General features: G+C 46.9%; 1 protein-coding gene across 1 annotated transcript in view; it reads left to right on the top strand.

The window, feature by feature from the left end:
- Positions 1-21882, top strand: part of LOC128940342 (acid-sensing ion channel 2-like) — a 478332-nt gene that overhangs the window by 81836 nt on the left and 374614 nt on the right.

Here is a 21882-nt window from a genome sequence, read left to right as displayed (position 1 = left end):
TCCATGCCAAATAGACCCATCCCAAAGTGCCACATCTGCCCCCAAGGGACCCAGGGCACACAGGCAGCCTGACAGGGTCTCTGGTGATGAGATGACCCCGAGGTGTTGGAAAGTCTCTTTTTCCCAGCCCTGAGACCAAAGAAGCAGACAGGGTTCCTTGGCTCTCGTTCTCAAGGTTGTTTATTCTCTGTTATCTATAACATTCTTTCCCTGACCTGCTGAGATCTGTCCAGCACGTTGGGTTCAGGCACACTGACTGCCCTTGGGGCAGTGTTATCTTTTTATACTAAAAACAACGTGTACTTTATTTACAATAATTTTCCAATACCTATCACCTATGTTAGACAGTCTGTCTCTGCTCTGAACCAATCCAAAAGTGCCACCAGCACAGCAGAAGATGGAGGACAAGAAGGAGAAGGAGAAAGACAGAACATGCCCAGATTCCTCCATCTTGCCTCTTGAACCCCCATTCTAAATCCCCAAAATGCTACATTTTCACCCAGTGATAAATTCACTGTCGTTCCATTCAAATCCTTGTGGCTTGTAACTCCTCACACAAAGTTGGTAATTGTTTCCATGGGTTAAAATCAAAGGCACAGGTGCCTGTGACTTCGTGCCAAGGTCTCTGAGCCTCCAGGGCAGTCAGAGGAATTTCCTGGGTTTCGACAGCAGCCGGGCAAGCACTGGGACAGAACAACCCAAAATTGTGTTCTTTTCCTCAGAACACTGTTTTAATAACACACCAGTGCTCGCTGTTGAGCAGTGTGGCAGCAGAAGCACCATTTCAAGCCAGCTCTGGGCTGGGATTTCCAGTCCATGTTAATGCTGTTAATGCTCTAATCCTGACATTTTGGTCATGTAATCTTATTGAAAATGGTTTGTTCCCCTTTAGTTTCATGGGATTTTCAGATTGGTGTTTCAGGTATTTAATGCATGTATTAAACCAGCCCTGGTCATTCTGCCCCAGGCAGACTCTGAAGGACTCCTGAACCACTGGATGGTTTAGTGCTGTTATTGCTGGGTGTTCTGGTGATTATTCTTCAAAAAAGATCAAAGCAGGGAGTAGGAAGTTGGTTTGTACTGCGTTGTAATTATTGCAGAACAAATCTGAGTGCAATCAGGATGTTTTGATTGCAGCCTAGTGGGATTTCTGGGGGTCCTTTTTAGCCATGACATCATGCAAATTGGATTTTGGCACCATTAGAAGGGAGGAATTGAGGAAAAACTGAGGATGCTGGAAGTACTCAGGTACAACTCAGCCAAGGGGAGACCAAATCCACTTGGTCCATTCCTGCTCACAGATAGAGGAGAAAATTCAGGGGACCAAGTTTCCAGTTTTTAATCCCCACATAAAGAATCTACACCCAGAGCCATGATGAATTTTCCCTATCAGTGTTTCTAACACAAAATTCTAGGAGGTTCAGTGTCAGAAAATTTAAAATGTTTGGTAGAATGAGTCAAACCATCCTTTGCAGCCTTAAAACCTCCTCTAGGAAAGCTGAAGAGATTGCTCTGGGATATTTCTCATAGTCCTCATAATCAGTTTTAACTGTTGCAAAGGAATGAAACGTCCAAATTATCAGCAAAACTGGCTTGGAAGTGTCTCAGGTTTGACATTAAAAGGCAGGTTAATTAATCAGTGCAGTGACAGGAAAGATATGGTTCCATTTTCATGGAAAATTATAGCTGAGTATAAATCCAGACAGTTTCTTTAGGCCTTGTCTTCAATAATTTCTCCTTTCTCATCCTAAAAATGTCCGTGGCTTCTCCAAGTCCTTGCTGCCTGATCCTCCCAAAGGACTTTCCCCTGACAGCCACAAACAGGTCATGGAACACTAACTGCTGCTCTTCAAACCAGCCCAGGTTTTCCTCATGCATCAAACAGCAGGATGGGGATGGGGGAGAAGTCTGTGCTGGAGGCACAGATTTGGAACACAACAGCACTGGAATAATTTTCAATGCAAAAGATTTTCTAGCAGCCAAACACAATTGTTCCATCAACACTGGTGGCAGGAGCCCAGCTCCTCAAACCCAGCTGAGTTTGGAGCAGCTGAGCATTTTCCTTATTTCCTATTCCATTTTTCTGGCTGGAGGCTGGATGGAAATGAGAGTGGAGAGAAGCTAAGCAGGACTTTCTGCTAAAGTGTTTGGAGACAAGGACACCACAGCTTGCCTTGTGTCTTGGTTTTGAAAGCCAGGTGTGTGCTAAGGAAGGCAGGAGCCTCCTCTGAAATGGAAAATGTACCAGCCCCCCCACCCCTCCCCCCCCCCGCAACCCCCCCACACCCAGGAATTGTTATAAATTTTAAATTAGGGGGTTCTCAGGCAAAAATATGGGAGCAGGAATAACAGTTCTTCAATAGGGAAGAAAATAAAAGGATAAAATAAACAATGCAGTGACTAAAACAACACTGCCGGAGTCAGAACCCAACCTGACACCCTGTGGGTCAGGGTGTTGGCAGCAGTCCCATTGGAATTGTGGCTCAGCCCTCCTGCAGTGTCAGGGCTGGTTCTTCTGGAGCAGGGATCCTGTAGAAAGGTGCAGTCTCTGCCTCTGAAGATCCAGGGGAAGAGGCAGCTGCTGTTCCTCTGGGAATCCAGTGGAGAAGCTGTGCTGGTGTTCCAGAATCTCCAGATTATATCCAGGTAGGAATGCTTGGCTCCTCCCTCTGGGCTCACATCTCCCAATGGGATGCTGTAGTTCTTATCAGTCATGCAGTGACATTCAATAGCTGTTATCAGCAAATGTCTCCCCAGTTGTGGAAGAGATAAGAAAATCTGCCCACTGAACAGAAGACAACTGCCATACAGATGGTAAATAGAATACAGTTGGCTTGACAATCTAGGACACCTTGGTGGTAAGAGAAAAATAATGCTATCATCCTTAGTGAATGCTGGAATGGATTGGCTTAGAAGGATTGGCATGAGGATCACCCAGAGCCAGCCCTGCCATGGCAGGGACACCTTCCCCCACCCCAGGTTGCTCCAAGCCCTGTCCAGCCTGGCCCTGGGCACTTCCCCTGTGGTGTTTGGGAGCAAAGTGGGCCTTGGGAAATGGCCCTTCCTTCTCAGGGGGGGGATTCCTAAGTGTTGCTGAACTCCCTTAGGCCCCACTCTCCCCTTGAGTCACAGATTTTGTTTTCTGAGCTGAAGTGGAGGTGCAGGAGTCTGTTCCTGTGTGTCACTGCTGCTCCAGCCATGCCTGAACATGGTGCCAGGGTTCCATGGGGAGGTGCACACAAATTGTGAGCCTGTGTTGTTAGCACTGATGAGCCAGCACCCCCAGCCTGCTTCCTGCAAGCCAAGGGGGAAGCTGCCAAATTCCCATGGCACCCGAGTCCCTGATAGCTGCAGCAAAACCTTCTCTGCTGTCTAAGACATTTTCCACAGGGCTAGAAAATCAGGATATTTCACATCTCACCTTCTTCATCAGTGCCTCCAATTCCTTGGTGATTTTTGTTTAGCCTTAGAAAGAAAAGGACTGCTGTGCTGACAAGGAATTCTTCCTTTTTGCTGTGGCGTTGCAGCATAAATGAGATATGACAGAACATCTTCAGGTTGCCTTTGGCACAGTTGTGTGTTAAATGCTGCTTTAAATTGAAGGATTTCTGTGTGGCAGTGTCAGGACACACCAGGTTTAGTCTCCTTTTCTGTTAGAGAATTTTCTCTTCTTTCCAGTTTGGGTTGGATTTGTTTCTAGGAGTCTCTTGTTCTATTTTCTGCTGAAGTACAAAGGTAAATAAATGGTATTTAGGTGATTAGAGTCCCTCAGTGCCCATTTCAGGCATCTCACAAAGCCATTAAGGATGGAAAGGAGCTGATTTGGGTTCTGGGGAGGTGCCTGTGCTCCAGCCACCAAGGCTCTGATGGCTTTGTTTGGTGTCAGTGCCCAGAAGAATTTGCTCATGTTCCTTGCCCAAAGGCCATGGGATGGATCCATCTCTGCTGTCCTGGGCCAAGTTGGCTTATTAGGGAAAACTCCTGGTGCCCCATGGCTGCAGGAAAATACGCAATTTGGCCTCCACCCCCACCCCAGCAGAGCCAGCACAGACAGCCGTCTGTAACACCATTTTCTTTCCTGCTTGAGAACTTTGACACCAGGATTTTTTAGGGTGTAGTCACTGAGAGCATTAAAAATGCTGCACAAACCTCACACCATTTCCAAAAGCTCTTGGAGTACAAAGCCTCTATTGCAAATCAAAGCAAAGCATCGAGGCCAGAGCTGAGAAAGAGATCTGCAACTTTGTGGCAATTACCAAACACAATTTTATTCCTATTATGAAGAGACTAAAAACCTCACCAAAGCTCTGTGATTCTAATTATAATCAGCAGTCAGAGATATCCATCTCTCACAGGACTCTGGAGTGAATTTAACACTTGCAGTAACATTTCTTGAATGCTTATGAACAAAAATGTGTCAATTTCTGTCCCCAGATAATGACAGAATTAAATTTCTTTATCTGATTCAGGGACATTTTGTTGTGCAACAGACCCAGAAGTTCAGGTGGAAATCAGACCCTTTTTAGATTTAAAAATAGTTTCTGATTCAATGCCATGCTGGAGGATCTGTTTGCATTCGGGAAGTAGGGGGTGGCTTTTGATGGTAAACTCAGCTTACAGCAAGGCTGATGGGTTTAACCCTGGGGCTGACAGAGTCCACCTGTGCCCACCAGCTGCTGTGCTCTGAACCCTGAACTGGGCACAGCCTCAGGAATCACCTGCAAGGCAAAAACTCTCCTGGTGGATCAGAGAGTGGCAAGAGACAGACTCAGGGGTTTATTCTCTGTTTGCCTTCATGTGCTGCAATAAAGTGTAGCAATATTGTGGCTTTCAGCAATACAAGAAACTGATGAAAGAGGCCCTTTATTAAACCTATCCTCACATTTGGTTATTGCCATGGAAAGTGAAGAGAAGCAGCTCCTGAACTACCTCCTGTAATCTCCCAGCACTCCAAGCAGTTCAGCTCTTTGTCCCAACAAAAGACCAATTTCCCTCTCCAGGCTGCTCTGGCCAAGGCCAAGTGACCCTGGCTGAGGGCAGGAGAAATGAGGCAGGCCTGAAAGGCTGAAATCCCAAGCTTCAGAGGAAAACAAAGCCAAGGCGTGCAGGAAACAATGCCAGGGTCAAGGTGTTGGATTGACCTTTTCTATTTGTCCTTTGTGCTGGCAGATGGTATAGGAAGCCACTTCACCCAAAGGATCACCAGGATATTCAGAAATGTGTTAGGCAGGTGTTTTTCAGCTCCCTTTTGTTCTGAGGTGGAGGTGTTTGAGGGCAAACAGGGAAAAATAGAGAAATAACCAAGAAAAAAAACTGGTGAATCTCTGTCTGACCTTTGAGATCATCCAGATGGGCACAGGCAGACCCCAGGATTTGACAGGAATTTCTCCCAAATGAATCCCACAGTGTCTGGCAGTACAACCCCCTGACACACACCAGATGTAGATACACACCAGGTGAGGATTGTAAGAACCTAAATGAGATGCGGGACTCCAGGCAGCTCTCCAAAATGCAGTTTATTGTATCCAAAATGCAGTTTATTGTATCCAAGAGGTTACAGCAGTCCAGGGTTGAGGGTGACAGAGCTGTGCCCACAGCTGTCAGCTCCAGCTGCAGGCAGGCCTGGAGACCCTTTGGTTTTGGTTACAATGCATTGTAGACTTTTCTTTTGGTTACAATGCATTATAGACTTTTCTTTGCTGAGCATCTTCATACAATAGAACCAATCTATACCTTAACTTTTATCTACAGCCTATCATAACCACTATCATTCATAACCACTATAATTCACGTTATTGTTCTCCAATCACTAAAAGTTAGCACATTACAGTTTAAGATAGAAGTTGTTTTTCAGTTTTCTTGCAGTGGAAAATTCTGAGACCTTTTTTCTACTTGCAACATTTGCTGCCTTGTTTGCCTGTGCTATCTTTCTGCTTGGTAAAAACATCTTGTTTGGGGTGGGTTTATCCTTTGCTCTAAGCCATAAAAACCCCTTCTAACTCACACACCCTTTGCCTTCTTGGTTATCCAGGAAAACGGGCTCAGCAATTCTTTTCTTCTATATCAAAACCTGCTTCCATCTCTATTCCTTCATCAGACTCAACATTCAAAAATCTTTCTGCTAAGCCTACATATCTCTGAGACTTTCTTGTCAAACTTTCATCCTTCCCAACAGTGGACACACCCCAGATGTGGATACACCCCAGATGAAGATGCAAACCAGATGTTTTCAGTCCAGCACATTCAAACACCTGTACCCCAACCCTGTTTTTGTGTCCCCACCCTCAGCCCCGTGGTACCAAATCTCTGGTACGATGCTCCCCTCCCTGAAACCTTTGGGAAGTTTTGCCCTGAGTGATTCCCTCAGCCATAAACTCCCAGCCACGGGGAAGAACAGCTGCTAAAGTCCCCTTTTTGTAGCATGCAGGCCAGCACTCAGGCTGTCCTGATGGTGCTGAACTTTCCTCCTGGTTTGTCAGCTGTCTCTGGGGTGGAATCTTGCCCTGGTGATAATTTTGTGGTGGCAATGTGCCAGAAGTGAGGCAGCTCTGAGCAGGACAGTCTGTCTGGCCTCCTGCTCTCTTCTGGAAGCTTTTCTCCCAGGAATGCCCACTGCCCCAGTACCTGGCTCCAACACTTTGCTCTTTTCCTGCAGCTGTGACCAGGGCACAGCTCACAGGTTGTGGCCTGGGAGCTCCATAAGGAGAAAGACTCACAAACAGCTGCTGACTGTCCTCGTCCCTCTAAAAATGACAGAGGTGGAAGGTGGGTGCTGCTGCTATTATCTGTTTCCAACAAGCATCTCCTGAGGAAAAGCTGGTTGCATTGACATTCAGGCAACTCAGATACACAGCACATCACCACATCTGGCTCAGTGAGACAGGCAGAGGGCTCCTTTTACAACAGTTAAATCCAGCCAGGTTCATTCTCTGCAGATGCTGGAGGAAAGCTCAGGCAAAAAGAGAGCAAGCACTTGTTCTGGACAGCCTGGGAATGGGAAGGGACTTGGGGGAGCTAAGGGCAGGGCAAAGGGGATTGGTGTCCATGGGAGAGGGGCAACCACCAGGGGTACCCAGCCAGGGAGGAAACAGGGAAAGGAGAAAGCAGGGGAGGCTGTGAAATAGAGAGATCAGTGAGCCAGAGGTCCATGAGGAGACTTGTCTGTACCTCAGGAGGAATGAACTCTGTGGTCAGTCTTTCCAAGACAATGCCCTTGGGAATTGGCCGAGGGGAGGGAGTTCATGGGATCCTCCTGGTAACCCAGACTTTCCCTCTTTTTTTTTTTTTTCCTGTATTTCTTAAATTAAGACTCATAGCCACTTGGATGTCTGGGCTTATTTTCAGTGTCACCAGAAGTGGTTGGTGCTCAGCAGATTAACTGCCCAAAGAACAAGAGGTTGAGAACCCAAACTTCCTGCTCCACGCCCTTCAGCTTCTGCTGTTCTCATATGTGATTTGATTTAATTTAATTTAATTTAATCTCTGTAAAACTCTTCCTGGGAGCACTCAGTATCATGAACCAGCGGTGTGCAGGGATGGCCACCCCAAACCTACAGCTCAGAGTTCTGCATCAAGAGGAAACCTAAACTGTAGGGTGTTATTTGGGGTGTTACTGGAATTTCTCCCCATTCCCACAGGCTTGGCAGCCAGGCCCCTTCCATGTCTCTGGTCAAAGTCACCTCTGTGGCACTTGGGTGAGGCCCTGGTGTCTGAGGGGTAAATGTAACTGCTGGGAACACCGAATTCCATGTGCCACCACTGAATTCCATGCCCTAACACTGAATTCCATGTGCCACCACTGAATTCCATGTGCCAGCACTGAATTCCATGTGCCACCACTGAATTCCATGTCCTAACACTGAATCCCGTGTCCCAACACTGAATTCCATGTCCTAACACTGAATTCCATGTGCCACCACTGAATTCCATGTGCCATCACTGAATTTCATGTGCCAGCACTGAATTCCATGTGCCACCACTGAATTTCATGTTCCTACACTACTGCTCTTCAGAGTCCTCCTCATCACACTCAGCAACTCTCATTTGGCAGCTCTTAATAAGCCTTAATCTCTTTTGTTGCATTTTTTTACTAAAGCTTTATTAGAAACCATCTCCAGTTGATTTTTCTGATGGAAATGCAGGGTCTATCACAGATAAAAATCCTGCTGCAGTTGGGAATTGCACATGTAATAGATGTATAATTGAATTTTTATTAACACACTTTGCTTGCACTCTTAATTGCTTTGTACAAAACGTGTAGCTGTGTTTTTCTCTCCAAGAACTCCAGGCCTTGTTTCCCAGGCAGTTATTGTCACCCTTCCTCTAGGAAAAGTTAAAATGTAAAATTTCACAACTCTCTAATTAACTTTCCTGCGCTCTGTAGTTAAAAGGTAGTTAAACCCATAAGCATTCATTCAACTTTAATGAGGATGGGGAAGTAATTGCATATGCATTTCTTTATAATTATCACTTAATTGCATTACCAGTAGATTTATCTCTTGCTTATTTAGCCAAGCTCAGTAAAGAATGTATAAGGCTGAGCTGGTGTTTGTTTGTGCTGTTCCAAGAACAACAATCAGGAGCAGAGAGCTTTGCACACCAGTTCATACAGCAGGGACAGATCTTTTCCAGGTTTAGCAAACACTTCTCCTTAAAACCAGCTTCAAGTGCTCCATCAGCTGTGGGGGTGGTACAGCTCTTCAAAGACCAGCAGGAAGCCAGATATCCATCTTTCCATTTCCTGGCTGGCTTTGAAGAGCTCAGCTCTTCTTCTTTTTGCGTAATTATATCTTCTGACATAATTCAGGCATCAAGAAAATCAGTTTTTCTGGTCCAAGGAAAGCCCCTTGTGCTGAAGTAGCTGTGATGTGTTGGAAGCTTCCTCCTCTCCCTCTGCTCTGCAGGGTCCCTGTGGGCTGCTGGGGAGCACAGGGATGCTCCCTTAGCTGTGGGAAGACAATTTCCCTGGAATTACCATGCAAATCTGGAATTCAGGGGAAAGGTGGTGATTTCCAAATGAATTTCCAAAGCACACTTATTAGTAAGTGAAGAGAAGGAGCCATTTCAGAGTGATGTTTCAAGAGACAATAAAAAGCTACAATCCAATAAAATCAGGCTGTGTCTGTCCTGGTAAGCTCCAGGTGCTCCTAGGAATAGCACTGGTTGTTGTTACCATCATGTAACAGGCTGTGGAATAAATTTGTTCCCTATTAACTGGAGCTCTCTATCTCTTGTGTGCCTTTCTGGTAATGATATTGATATTTCCTAATGCTGCTCATTACAGTTCCCAGCTTTGGCTGCCTGGGAATGTGTCTGAGCTTGTGTTTCAGGGAGGATTTCTCATGCTGTGTCTCTGCCTCACTTCTTTTCTCTTCTCCCAGCAAGATCTGTGCAGGATTTTTGCACCAAGAAATAGAACAGAGGGTTTAGGCAATGTTAGCAAATCCTCTGTGATGGCAAATACAAAATGAAATTCCACTGAATCCCATTTGTCTTGTGAGATACTCAAGCCCCCATGGATTAAAGTCCAATACAAACCAAGTGCCTTGGACTATTGTTCAAAACAATAAAAATGAAAAATCATTCAGAAGGAGAAGTTGATCTAAAATATACAGAATGTATGCTAATAAATACATGTGATGTGTATATTTAATATCTTTTTCAGTCCCATTTTTGATACCGGCTTCATTCCAGGCAGAAAGGACACAATCAATTCCCAGAGATTCCCATTCCTCTGGGAATGGCTTTTCCATTCTCCACACAGCTGAAATATTTGTAACATTTTCTGGAAAAGGCTCTCCTTACTCAGGACTTTGTTTCTGTTTCTGCCCTCAGAGAAATAATAATAATAATGAAAAGTTCAGCTCAATCCATCTTCCCATTGCCACGGTTACAGAAAATTCAGATTTTCATTAAAACCCAAATAGTTCTCAATAGTTGTCACCTCAAAAGACCAACTCTGCAAAGCATTGAAATGTTAATTGTCATTGATTTTGAGCATTACTTAGATAATTTTTTCTTTTGGATCTTGGCGTGAGTGTTTGAGAATGGCTCACCTCTGAGTTCATGGCAGCAGAACCCTGCCTGATGTTCCCTGATGGGAGAAGCCATAAGTTAAAAAGACAGGACCAGTGGGAAGGCCAGCCCTGCTCACAGCACATCCCTCAAGTGCTGCTGCAGTAAAGAGGGACTGGGAGAGCAGGAGGAGGGAATCACTGCTGGAATTGTCTGAGGGAGCTGGAAAAGGAGCTGGGCTGGGGGGGACAGCGCTTTGTGCCGCATGGAGAGAGACCTGGCACCTGCTGGGCTGCCACAGAAACCAGAACAGCTCCAGAAACCCAGAACAGTTCCAGACAGCCAGAACAGCTCCAGAAACCCAGAACAGCTCCAGAAACCCAGAACAGCTCCAGAAACGCAGATCAGCTCCAGAAACCCAGAACAGCTCCAGAAACGCAGAACAGCTCCAGAAACCTGGGCTGCTCCAGAAACCACCCCCAGCACTGCAGCTGCTCCTGAAAGGAGCAGGAATGGGGTGGGAACGTGGTTCAGATGGTCAGAGTTAGGTCCCTGCAAGGGTCTGGGTCTGGCCACGGGTTCTGATGGAGTCAGTCATGGACCCTGCTTCTGCACCTGGGATATTTGAGCCAGGAAAAGGAGAGGGCTCAGGCTTTCAGAAGGACAGATATATTCTCTATTTCCTTCTCCCCCAAAACCTAAAAATAAAGGAGAAAAAATTGGGGGGGAGGGGAAAAGCTGTACAGATTTTCTTTGGAAAAGTTCTTTTATTTTCTCTCCAGTTGTCAGCCCTTCTCAGCACATTTGGGGGATATTTTCCTACTTCCCTTGCAATACAAAGCCACAAATACACTTCCAAGTGCAAACTGAGATTCTCACACAGTTTCCTGATTCCAGGAGCTGTGGCTGAACAAAACTCCCAGCACTCCAAACAATGCAATTCTTATTTGAAAAGTGAGGCATGCTAAAGGGACCAACAGAGCTGAAATGTGAATCTGATCTGCAAAGTATTTATAGAGGGAAAAAGGAATAAGAAAATAAAGCTGAATTCCAAATGTTTTCAAAGAAAGGTGCAGTTAGCACTCGGATCACTTCCAAGGAAAATAATGAAGCAATAACTTGTATTTGAGATTTAAATTTTTTTAAAATCTCTGTGATGAATGTTGTACCTGGGCTCTGAGAGGCCCAACACCAGGCTTGTGCAGCAGAGAATCCTCACACTGGGGTGGTGGAGAGCACACAGCTCTGGAGACACAGCCCAGGGAGGTGGATCTCAATCTCATGCAGCAGATCCCTCCTGGCATCCTTTTCTTGTGAAATTTAACAATTTCCCCGATTATGGTGATCAGCCACATCTTTTTGCTGAAAATGGCCCTGCAGTGTGGCAGGACACACAGCCCAGCTGAATCATTGTGCACTCCCAGCTCTCTCTAAATACAGAATAATCTCCAGCACACGTTGGTTAAAAATTCAAGGACAGATGAATAATGAATATCAATGGACTCTCCTGCATTAAAATTCAGTGGTAGCAGAGGAAAATGGAAACACGACATTTTCCAGGATCCTGCAGGACACAATTACAAGCACTGGAACAGACTCACTCCCCCCAGTCATCAGGGATTTCCCTAAGCACTCCTCAGACATGAGGGAATGCAGCCCCTGAGCAGGGAAAGGTGCAGAGTGCTGGGGCAAAGCCTCCTTTTCCTCAGGAGCTTCTGACTGGGATGTGGAAGGAGGAACTGCTAGAGAATTACACATTTACAAGCTAGAAGTGACCATTCAGGAGTAACACAGGGCAGCAAACGGCAGCCCCTGCTCTCCTCTTCTACACCATAGAGCCTTGAGAAAGTAATTTAATCTTGATTTCAAGACTTCCCACAAGAGCAGGCTCTAAGGCCAGGAGGGATCAGCTGGTACTGGCTCTGAAAATCAGTGCTCCAGTTTAAACAGGAATTAATGAAAGAAATTCCTTTGCCATGGGAAAATGCCCATGGGTCCACCCAACAGTGTGACTTCCCAGATAACTGGAGAAAAATCTTTGCTGGCCTCAATAACTCCCTGAGGCTCTCCTTGGGGTAGTTGGAAGTTCACAGGAGTCTCCTGGAAACGTGGACATCTCTATATGCAAATATAACAATACAAGCTATAAGAAGCTCTCTAAGCAGATGCAGCACCAAGGGGGTTTTCATCCCCAACAGTGAAAGGAAAAGAGTCAGATTTTGGGATTAAACATGATAAAATGCTAAAGCAGAGTCACAATGGCTCCGGCTTGTTATGCAGAAGTACGAGTCAGGAGTGTGACAGGAGACAGTTTAATTCTCTTCTCAGTTCCCCTCTGCTGCCTGGCACAGTGCTGGGGAGCCAGGTATTGCAGCAGCACAGAATGCTGGAGAATCACATTTTCCCACTTCCTCCCTCCTCCTCCTCCGTGCCTCAGCCTGGTTCCAGCTGCCACTCCAGGCACTCCCACACCCTGCTGGGGATCCAGGGGAGCTGGGATGTGCTGGGACTCCATTTGCTCTTCAGGAGGGAGTGGATCCAGGAAAGACAGAGGCTGATTTAAATCTCCTATTTACATCAGACAGCCCCTTCCTTGTCTTCCCTTTTTTATGGCTCTGCTGGCTGAGGTCACACAGATGTGTGAAGCCATGACCTGCAGGGCTCAGTGGGACACAGGTGATGATTTGTGTTTGGATACACTCTGGATTCAGGATATTCCACCTTCTCCTTGGCTTCTCACTTCCCTGCATTTTCCTGACACTGTGCCAGCAGTGCCTGTGGCTCACAGGTGAGAGATAGAATTCCTGCACATGGAGAAGATAAAAATTCTTCGTGGGAATTTATTTTTCATGGAAATGGTTGTAAAGCATTGGCACAGGCTGCCAGGGAAGGGGTGGAGTCACCATGTGTGGATGTGGCACCTGGGGACAGGGTAGAGTGGTGAATATGATGATGGTGCTGGGTGATGCTTGAACTCAATGATCTTAAAGGTGTTTTCCAGTCTCAAGGACTCACACTCTAAGGTCAGGTCCCAAGAACCTCACCCAGTATTTGAAAGCCCAGTCTGAGTTTTGATGAATGAATTCAGAGGGATATGATCCTGCTGTCAGTTTATCCCTGGGAGATTTCCACCCCTATTGCAAGGGAAGCTGATCTCAGGAGGTAGACGCTGAACCCCGCAAGTTCAGCTCAGTGTTAATGGTTTTTTCCTCCACTGTTCTGGATTAGGCAGCTCAGCTGTGAAGTGGGAGCCAGAATTATGAATGGATTTAGTCCAGAAGGAGATGGAAGTGGGTGCCTGGGAAGGTGGTGTTAGCAAAGGTTCAACTGGGGATGGACTCTCCAGCCTCTTGGGGAGAGCTTGTTCTGCTCAGGGTGAAGTTAGTGGCTTTCTGTATTATTTTCCTTTTTTTCCTTTTGGTTTTTCCCAGTGTGGCAAAAGGAAAAGGCACCACACTAAAGGTTTGGTTTGGATGAAGTCCTTGGGTGGTTGTGAGCTCTGGCAGCACTCTCATGGTTTGTCCTCACCTGTGTCAGATTCCTGGGTATTGTATTTGCAGGGATCCTCGTGGCAGGGAGGAATGATGCACCTGACTCCATGTTCTTGGAGGCTAATTTATTATTTTATTATACTATATTATATTCAAGAATACTATATTATACTGTACTAAAGAATACAGAAAGGATACAGACAGAATGCTAAAAAGATAATAATGAAAACTCCTGACTCTTTCCAGAATCCTGACACAGCTTGGCCCTGATTGGCCAAAGAGTGAAAACAACTCACAGCAGAATCCAATGGAACAATCACCTGTGGGTAAACAATCTCCAAACACATTCCACATGAGCACAGCACAGGAGAAGCAGATGAGATAAGAATTGTTTTCCTTTTCTCTGAGGCTTCTCAGCTTCCCAGGAGAAAAATCCTGGGTGGAGGGACTTCTCAGAAAACATGAATGGCACACCTGGGCTACCCAGTTCCCAGACTGTTGTGTCCTTGGGGCACCTGGACCCTGGGATTCAAGAATGAAGCTCTGGAGAGGCAGGGCAGCCCTTGCAGCATTTAACAAAGGCTGCAGCAGCAGCACAAGAGCCCTCTCACCCAACAAGAGGGACTCAGAGCTGTGTTAGGAGTGAGGGATGTGAGGGACCCCGTGATGATATAAGGAAAATCAAGATTCTGAGCCCCACTGACTCTTCAGTGACTCCTGCAGTGTCCCCTCCACATCCACAGGCTGATACGGAAACCCAAGGGGCAAAAGTCCTGCTGGAACTCAGCCAGGACTCATTTTGCCAGCAAAATCTTTTAAAGTGACTGTGGCTGCCAATGAAAAGTTGGATTGGGAGGGGAGGAAGGGGGAAAATGAAGTGATTCAGCAATTCCCACACATGGAACCAGGATGTGCTGCACCACACATGGACTGGATGTGCTGCAGCCCCATCCAGCTGCCTCTCTGAGCAATCCAGCTCCAGCCTGGTTGGGATGCAGGAGGTTTCTGCAGCCAGGTTCAATGAGGAGCTGGTGATGACAGCAGACATTGTGGAAATGTCAGGATTAGCATGTGCTGAATGAGGGCTAGGTGGCCCAGCTTGGCCCAGGAGCTTGGAAAAGAAGGAAAAGGAAGGCTGAGGAAGGGAGAAGGGCTCTCACTTGGCTCTCCAGAGCTGTCAGTGCACCACATGGACAGTTCCTGCCATAGCTGGTGCTTTCCAGGGGTTGGAACATCAGAAACCAGAGGTCAGCTCACTGAGGCAGCATCCAAGGAAGTGGTGGGGAGCAATGTCTCCTCAGCCAAGAGTAGGTTTGATCTTAAGGAAAGAGATCCCCACATTCATTTCCAGAGCTCCTGGGTCCCCCAAGGCAGGAAAGGCTCCTTTGTGTTCAGTCTCACTGTTTCCCACCAGCTGATTACTTCCCATTTTCATTTTCCCCATCTCCTGTTGTGCTTAGAACAAAATGACAAAACAATCCCCACTGGAACAGAGGAGGTGTTTGTAAACTTCAGAGCTGCTCAGTGAGTCCTTACAAACCTTGGGAGGGGGGGAGTTATTGTTTGTACCAAATCCTGTTCTGTTGGGGCTCTGTGGAATTGTTCCAGCCCAGCTCTGTGGCTGAGGGAATGAGGGATGAACCTGGATGGATGCACAGCCTTTCCTCTGGGATCACAGCTTTGCATCTCCTTGGATCTCAGTGTCCTCAGCGTGGCAGGAATGTTTGGAAGCTGTTCCTCGGTTGACTGAGATGAGGAAGAAGAGAAGTGCAGCCTGTGCTTCCTTTCTTGAGTTCTCCCTCATTCAGAAATGCTTCTGGAAAAGGAATCACAGAATCTCAAAGGTGGGAAAAGACCTCCAAGATGCAACCTTTGACTGAACCCCAGTAAAGCATATCACGAAGTGCCACTTCTCATTTTCTGAACACTTCCAGGCATGGTGACTTCACCACTCCCCTGGGCAGCTCCTTCCAAAGCCTGACCACTCTTTCAGGAGGAGTTTTTTGCTGTTATCCAACCTGAACCTAGCCTGGTGCAACCAGACCTCCTCTGGAGCTGCTTCTCTGCTGTCTTGACAAGGACACCAGCCCAGGGTCATTCAAACCAGCTTAGGGAGCTGTGGAGCATCCTGTGGAGCCCAAGCTGTCCTGCAGCCCCTGGTTCTGCTCTGTGCACAGGGCAGGTCCTGCAGGTCCCTCCATCGCTCTGAGATGCTTTCAGAGTTAACCCTGGGAGTGCAAAGGGAGACAAAGCCCTTTTCCTAAACCAGTGACAAGTCTGTCTCACTGCAGAGAACTGCAGTGATTATCTGCAAATAAAGCAGAGGCCACCGTGTGCAGATGCATTTATTGCTGTAATTCCTGCTGAATTGGTGTGTTTGTTTGCTACCTGGTGTCACAGACACGTGCTCAGCACAGGAAACCAGATTATCCCTATTGTAAATGCTCCCATGGCAGGGCGGAGTGATGCATCTGACTCCATGCTGTCAGACGGCTAATTTATTATTTTATTATACTATATTATATCAGAGAATACTATACTATACTATACTGTACTATACAGAAAGGATACTTACAGAAGGCTAAAAGGATAATAATGAAAACTCCTGACTCTTTCCAGAGTCCTGACACAGCTTGACCCTGATTGGCCAAAGAGTGAAAACAACTCACAGCAGAATCCAATGGAACAATCACCTGTGGGTAAACAATCTCCAAACACATTCCACATGAGCACAGCACAGGAGAAGCAAATGAGATACGAATTGTTTTCCATTTCTCTGAGGTCTCTCGCTGCCTTTCAGCTTCCCAGGAGGAAAACCCTGGGCCAAGGAATCCTGTTCAGATAATGTGAATGCCACATATCCCTGTGGGAGAGAGCCCAGCAGGCTCGGAGCCAGCTCTGACTTGTGTCCCAGACACAGCTGCCTTGGTGGCTTTGGGTTCTCCCACCTCTTCTTAAGGTGTTGGGCCACAGGAACTGTAGAAACAACATTTTTTCCATTTATCAGCAGGAGATATTTGTGGTAGCAGGCCTCTAGCTGGGTAATAATTAGCATTGACTCCATGATCCAGAAGGCATGAAAGACACTTTATTATTAGAAATCTACAGTTCTTACAGAAACGATGGTGGACCTAAAACCTGATTGGTCTCAAAGTGAAAACCTCCTACACACTATTGGTGAGTATCAATAGCACACTCAGGAGAACCATATCTATAAACAATGGTTACAGAAAGAGAGATAATAATAGTTTGAATTCTTTTCCTCTAAGTTTCCCACAGCTTATACAGAGTTTCCCAGGATTTTTCTGTGGCCAGAGCTGCTGCCACAGATATTCAGCTTAGCCAATGTGAATCCAAAGCTGAAGCAGAAGTGGGATAAGCAGGAGATGAAATTAATTTGCCTGATGGAACTAAAGGGATGAAAGGGCCCTTTTCCCCCTGTTCATTTCTACCCCTCTTCTCCTGGAATCTGGATTAACATCATTAATTTCTTCCCACAGTTCCATTTGCTGCATGCAGCTAAAACAGGAGTGGAGTTCTCCTCCTCTGTGGCTGGCTAGGGAGGGGCTGGGATATTCATTCCTGCATGCTGAAAATTTGGAGCCTTGCTGGAGGCAGGGAGAGATTACTCTTCTTGGGAGCCCAGCATGAGGATCTGCTCCTTGATATTATTAGGGAAATCACCAAGCATTTCTTAATAAGATTTTTTTAACAAACTAATCAGCAATATTGGATTTTCAAGGATTTCAGAGGGAATTCTTGCTAATTGAGGTGCTTTTTTCCATTAGCAGCTCCCAGCAGGAGCCTTGCACACAGGTGGAAGAGCACCACGTATCTTGTAAAATCAATAGTGCAGCCAAATAAAAAAAAGAGCACAATTAGTGTGGCTGATTCAAATTAGAATTGCAAATTCCTAATGGATCCAGATGTCAGGGCTAGGCAGGGCTGGAGGAGTCTGGTGTGCTTAAATTCAGGGAAAAGATTGGCACAGTCCATGCAGTGATGTGAATTCCCACTCCCTTCCCCCAGCAAAGCAGCTCCCTGGAATTGTTACTCATTCTCCCAGATTCCAGGAGGGTTTAATGACAGCCCAGTGCTGATCAAACACTTCTGCCTCCCACAGATGAAGGGAACAGCCAAGTGTGGGTTTGTGTCCTTCCTGGAGCTCAATAAAATGGTGATTTCCAACTGAAAATCCAGCCCTGTGTGTTTGTACCCTGCTCTGAGCTCCAGTGGAGCTGTCCTGCCTCCCTTTGGTGTGATGAGATCAGACTTGATTCCTCTGGAGGACAGGGGCTGGGATTTCTGCCGGGAAAAAGGGGGAGAACAGAGCAGAACTGAGTCTGCTGAGTCTGTGGGAACCCTTTGGCTGCAAGTTTCCCCCATGCCTGGTCAGGAAATGTGGGTGCATTTGGAGCACAAATTCAGGAAATTCAGAAAATAAATTCAGACATTTTTCCCTGTGCAAAGAATCACTGGGCACAGGGAGGGGCAGTGAGAGGAGTCTGAGGGTGCAGAGGAGCACAGGAGGCAGAAGAGGAGCCTCCTTTGGCTCTGAGCAGTCACACAGGGAGTGTGTTCATGCTCCAAGTCTCCTGTTGGCCTGAGAAACCCCCTTGCAGAGAAAAAAAAGGGAGTCCTGGAGTGGTTTAACTGGGAAGGGACCTCAAAGGACACCCAGTGCCACCCCTGCCATGGCAGGGACACCTCCCACTGTCCCAGGCTGCTCCAAGCCCTGTCCAACCCAGCCTTGGGCACTGCCAGGGATCCAGGGGCAGCCCCAGCTGCTCTGGGCACCCTGTGCCAGGGCCTGCCCACCCTCACAGGGAACAATTCCTCCCCAAAATCCCATCCAACCCTGCCCTGCTTCAGGCTAAGGCCATTCCCCCTTGTCCTATACTACATGCCAGAGACATCCTTGTAATCTGATTTCCTGTTTCTCTCATAAATTCCTATTTACAAAAATGCATCCTAAACAATTATTTTTGACCAGCCAATCTGAGACACTGCCTGAACCAGACAAGAAAAATCTTTTCTATTGTGCAGCTGCCTCAGAAAATCTTTTAACACAACGCTGCACATCAGAAGATTCTCACAATAACCATTGCTAAGAATGTTCCAGTGTTCCTGGGGCTGTGCCCTGGACCAGCAAAAGAAATGATCCAGTGTTACAGCAAAGAGCTGCTCCTGCATCTGGGCTTGTGCTGTTTGAATCTCTGCTCTCCCTGGAGAGGGGCTGAGCAGGGTTAACCCTTTGGTGAGGGGAGGAGGAATCAGTCACATACCCACAGTGGCTGCAGGCCACGCTCCCCTGGCTTGTACAGATGTGTTATTGTGCATGGCCAAGATTTCATTGCTCTGAATTCCCAGGCTTTGGGGCATTCCTTTTTCAAAAGCTTCCTCTGCATCACATATTTTACAGGAGACTTCTGGCACTTGGGGCTTCAGATTGCTATGGACAGATCTATTCCCTGCGTGCCTTGGGCTTTATGCAAATGCTGCAAAAGAAGAAGGAAATTTTCTATAAATATAGACCCACACTCACTGTTTCCCATTCTTTTCACACACGCTGATTTTCAGCTTTTTGCTGCTAGATTTAATTGCATTCCCAAGCTGCCTCCCCTCTTCCCTTCTCAGTAAAGTAAAACAAAACACCTGGGCTCTTGCTCTTGTGTTATGCCTTATTTTCCTTTTTTTGTTAGCACAGCACACAGAAAAAAACATTCAAAAAGTGCATTGTTGAGTCTTTTTTCCAGCTTGCCATGGAACACAAATCAGCTGATGGAGCTGGCTCAGGTTACAAGAGTTTTTCTGCCTCTCTTTGTTTAAATAGGAATGGCTGAGGTGCTACGAAATGTATTCAAAGAAAATGTTCTTGGGCCTTTAAAAGAACTGAAAGCATCTTTTTCTTTCTTTTTTTCCCCTCTACTACAAATTCCTTCATTGCAGCTCTTTCTCTCAACCCTGAGTATTAAGTGTAGGGGATCTGACCCAGATTTGGTCTTCAGCTCTTCTTCATAACAGGCCTCTATTGTACCATTCCTGTGTGCATTTCCTGGATTTTCCTGGTCAGGCTGGAGCTCAGGGAAAGGTTCTTCCCCAGAGGTGCTGGCACTGCCCAGGGAATGGTCCCAGAGCTCCAGGAGGGTTTGGACAGCGCTGCCAGGGATGCTCAGGGTGGGATTGTTGGGGGGTCTGGGCAGGGCCTGGGGTGGGACTGGGTGAGCCTTGGGGTCCCTTCCAGCCCAGGATACTCCAGGATTCCAGAGCTGTGAGGACTGGATACCTCCCTGTGGTTCTGAATTTGGCTGGTGTGACTCCATCAGCTAAGGAATGTTAAAACAATTAAAACTCCAACCTGCTGATGCCAGCAGAACTCCCAGCAGGGATGCGGCTCTTCTGCCAACACCCCGCTGCTGCCAGCTCAGCTCATGGCCCTTGGGGACACTTTGTATTGAAGCTGGCAAGTGCCACACACACAGTCTGGTGGGGCAGTTGTGCCAGAGAGGATCTCTGCCATTCCAGCCTGTCCCCAGCCATTCCCTGCTTCCCAAGGCTCTTCTGGTCTCACAGCTGATCCCCAGGAATGGATTATCCCCCTTGAGCCCAGTGTGCTCCAAGCCATGGTGAATTTGGCCTCTGGTTCCTCTGCAGATGCTGGAGCAGCACAAGGCAGAAGAGTTTGGATTTCACCCTCTACAAATCTACCCCAGAAGTGGTGTTGGCCCAAAGCAGCACATTCATGCCAGGCTGGGCAGGGACTCCCTGGAGCTGCACCCGTGTCAGACTGAATGGAAAGGGCCAAAGCTCTGTTGGCTTCCGGCTGACCTCAGTGTGGGCAAACACCTCCCAGGAGTGGCCAGCACTGCCTGCAGCTCTTGGAAGGGATTCCTTTGTGTTCCCTGGGAATTTAGAACTCCTGCCACCAGCTTCAGCCCTATCCCAGCTGCAGGAGGCAGTGACAAACTCCAGCCTGTTCTCTTGGAGGAGCCTGAGACTTTCTCCACCCTGCAATCCCCCTTGTCCTGTCCCTCTATCCCTTGCCCAAACAAGCCCCTCTTCAGTTCTCTTGAAGCCCATTTAGGCACTGAAAGGGGCTCTAAGGTCTCCCAGAGCTCTCCAAGCTGACCATCCCTGTGTGCTGGTGTTTCTCCTCCTGGGCAGTTTATTAACCCTTTGTGAACCCTCTTGTTGCTGAGTGAAAGTGGAGCTCCAGGCTGGGTCTGATCTTGGAGCTGTAAAAAGCCTCTGAAAGGCTAAAAATGCTTTTTCAGCCACTGTAAAACTGCTATGGGCTAAAAGGGATCCTCAACCTTGCCTGGCTCCTGGGAGGGGTTCCTGTCATCCTTACATGAGGATTTTTCAGCTAATTGGCATCACCATGTGGACATTTGCTGTTGCTCAGTAGCACTTCCCTGCCACCAAATAACCTCTTGTGAAAAATGTGATTCTCATTTCCCTCCAGCTTCACAAGGGACAGTTCTCACTGCCAGAGCTTGGTCTGTCTGAGTGCTAGGATCCTCCAGGGAGTGCCCAAGGCTCTGAGCAGGAGCCCATCTGCAGCTCTCTGAGCCACTGGCCCGAAGCAGGTGAGGGGCTCCATGGGAACAGAGGTGTTTGAGCCCACTTTGGCTTTGTGCCTTGTCCTACAGCCCTCCCACAGAGCTAGTGAGAGTTGCAATGAACTTTGGCCAGGCCCACTCATCTGTGGAATAAGGGCTTTACAATGAAAGATTGTAAAGCAGGTATGTTTTATTCCAGCTGGTATGCATGGGGGATATTTCCACCAAAGCCATGTGTACCTGGTGAGACACGCTTCAGGTTTGAATACACATTGATCCCCCAAGTCCACACCTCCCTGCCCACCCACTCCCTGCCCAGGGTCTTTGGTGGTGTGTTGGGAAGGATGAAAGTTTGACAAAGTCTCACAGATATCTGTGCTTAGCAGAAAGATTTTTGAATGTAGAGTCTGATGAAGGAATAGAAATGAAAGCAAGTTTTGATATAGAAGAAAAGAATTGCTGAGCCAGTTTTCCTGGATAACCAAGTAGGCAAAGGGTGTGTTAGTTAGAGGGGTTTTTATGGCTAAGAGCAAAGGATAAACCCACCCCAAACAAGAAGATGTTTTTTTCCAGCAGAAAGATGGTACAGGCAAACAAATCAGCAAAGTTACAAGTAGAAAAAATGTCTCAGAATTTTCCACTGCAAGGAAACTGAAAAACAACTTCTATCTTAAACTGTAATGTACTAACTTTTAGTGATTGGAGAACAATAACGTGAGTATGGTAATTACAGTAGTTATGATGGGCCAGAGATAAAAGTTAAGGTATAGTTTGGTTCTACTGTATGAAGATGCTCAGCAAAGAAAAGTCTATAA

The sequence above is a fragment of the Melozone crissalis genome, unplaced genomic scaffold, assembly GCF_028551555.1.
Source record: "Melozone crissalis strain CALT ecotype California unplaced genomic scaffold, PUWL_Pcris_2 ptg000032l_1, whole genome shotgun sequence".
NCBI lineage: Eukaryota > Metazoa > Chordata > Aves > Passeriformes > Passerellidae > Melozone > Melozone crissalis.
Note: the sequence above shows the minus strand (reverse complement) of the source record. Positions and strands in the feature narration are given on the sequence as shown.